This window comes from Octopus bimaculoides, chromosome 2 (genome assembly GCF_001194135.2).
Source record: "Octopus bimaculoides isolate UCB-OBI-ISO-001 chromosome 2, ASM119413v2, whole genome shotgun sequence".
NCBI classification, from domain to species: domain Eukaryota; kingdom Metazoa; phylum Mollusca; class Cephalopoda; order Octopoda; family Octopodidae; genus Octopus; species Octopus bimaculoides.
The window spans coordinates 132,726,807-132,729,083 of NC_068982.1; the positions used below are offsets into that span (position 1 = coordinate 132,726,807).

Here is a 2,277-nt window from a genome sequence, read left to right on the forward strand (position 1 = left end):
ATATACATGTGTGTGTGTGTGTAATAAAAGCAATTAACACAAAAAGAAGACAACATGAGAAGGACAAATTTTAACAGATGTAGTAGATTATTACTTAAAGAGAAAAGAAAGAATCTTGATGTTTCAACACTCGTCCTTCATCAAAATGAAAATATAGAAGTAAAGAAAAGAGGAGAATGAAAGAGAAAAAGTGGTGGGAGGAAATGGGATAAAAAGGGAGGAAGTTAGGGACCAGGTGGCAATGCAGTTCCATCATCCTCATCATCAACCCCTGGATTTTACTGTCTTGAGTCCTAGGACTGATTACTTTGTCATATAAGTGACCAAGATTACAACATTCGTTTTGAATAGGATGCCAGTTACTCATTTACAGCTGAGTGAACTAAAAAAGTGTGAAATGAAGTGTTTTACTCAAGAATACAACACATCACATGGTTTAAAAATCAAAACCCTAACCATGCGATCATGAATTCTTTGCTCAAATGGGCTATCATGCTCAAAGAATGACTAATATGAAATATCATTTAGTATCTTGTATCTTTTCCAGGTGATGCTATTAACTTAGTCAAGGCCTGGACCAATTTTTGCGAAAACTTATCTAAAGATATATATATATATATGAATCACTACCAGAACTAGAGAAGAAGTTTCAGGTATGGAAACAAGATCTAGAATCGAAAGTCCTCATAGTTAACCTAGCAAAAACCAAAGTCTAAGTAAGTAGGAAAGCAGACAAATCACAAATCCCTTCAGGTAGATAGCTCTGCTTGATCTGTGGAAAAGGCGTAGATAGAAACTCCATAAGATGTACCCAGTGTAAGCTATGGATACATAAGAGGTGCAGCAATATCAGGAGAAGATTAACAGGGAAAATAGCTTTTGTGTTTGGAAGATGCACAGGTACAATAAATGCTGAAAATGTGCAGAAAATTGACTCCATCAACTGCCTGGAGTGTCACATAAAAAGCTTGTAACAAGAGGAAAATTAGGAGTTAGGATTACCACTTTAGAAAGTATATTTAGATGTATCTACGCAAGAAGGTTTGAAATGTATAACTGTATGCTTTACATGAAGGTAGAGATAAATATCAGAAGGTAATGTTTATTTGCTAACAAACATAACAATTTATTCCTTGGTGACACATGTAGTAGTAGGCACATCACGAGGTAAGCTTTCAAGTAAACAGGATGTAGTGAGACATGAGTTAATTTCTCCATAAACATCCAAGGTACTTAACTGTTAAGTAGACTTAAACCATTGAGATCAACTTAGACTAGACACAAGCATGAAGCACTTCTTATGATTACATATCAGTTATGAAGGCTATGTATCAAGCAGTAACCTATAAACTTGGTCTCAGTAAATTGTATTAAGAATCATCTTGGGAAAGTGAAACTGCCTAAAATACAGGTTGGATTAATTTAGTTACTTTCATGTTAAAATACATTAATTTACTTGTGAGTATAAAGCAATAAATAAAACAATATCCTTACTTTCAAAGAATATTCTAGGTTGGGATTGTCATCAGCATCAGTAGCTGTTATATTCAAATTTGGTATTATTTGGTTTACCGGAAAATTCTGCAAAGGAAGCAAAAAGATGAAGAAAACATAATTCAGCAAATATTTTTTTTCACCAGTTTTCATACTAATTCATTCTATGATAAAGGTTACATATTTCAAAAAATAATTCCCCACTACCACAAATGTCTTTGCTATGAAAGCACACTACCATAATAATACTCTTGTGTTTTTCTCCATTACAACATATGAATGAGAAAGGAAGGGATGATAGAGGAATAAGGAAGAGGTGATGGTAAACTTGGTAGTGGGATGATGGAAATTTTATGGTGAAAAAGAAATCAAACAGCATTTCAACTCTGCATGAGTATATATGTGTGTGTATGTAAAAAGGGAGGTATGTGAATGTTTGTATGTGTATGTGCAATAGAAGTGGGATGATGAACATTCAATGCTGAAAAGAAAAATCAAACAGCATTTCAGCTCTGTGTGAGTATATGTGTGTATGTGTGTGCATATACAAAGGAAGTATGCGTATGTTTGTATGTATGAATCAGCATTCTTTCAGTAACAAACAATGATTGATGTCACATCTCAAAAGACAACCACTCAATAACATTGAAAAAACTATTTAGAGATTAGAATGGTACTAACCTTTAGGAAGAAATTTAACAAATTGTATGTAGACTTTAATAAATGTGCATATGTGTATATATATATATATATATATATATATATATATATATATATATATAT

At 32.7% G+C, this 2,277-nt stretch overlaps 1 long non-coding RNA gene across 1 annotated transcript in view; it reads right to left on the bottom strand.

The window, feature by feature from the left end:
* LOC128247026 (uncharacterized) overlaps positions 1–2,277 on the bottom strand; it is a 12,984-nt gene that overhangs the window by 613 nt on the left and 10,094 nt on the right. Inside the window, exon 3 of the long non-coding RNA XR_008263436.1 lies at positions 1,495–1,581. This is a non-coding gene — a long non-coding RNA (uncharacterized LOC128247026). The remainder of the gene's footprint in view (positions 1–1,494; positions 1,582–2,277) is intronic.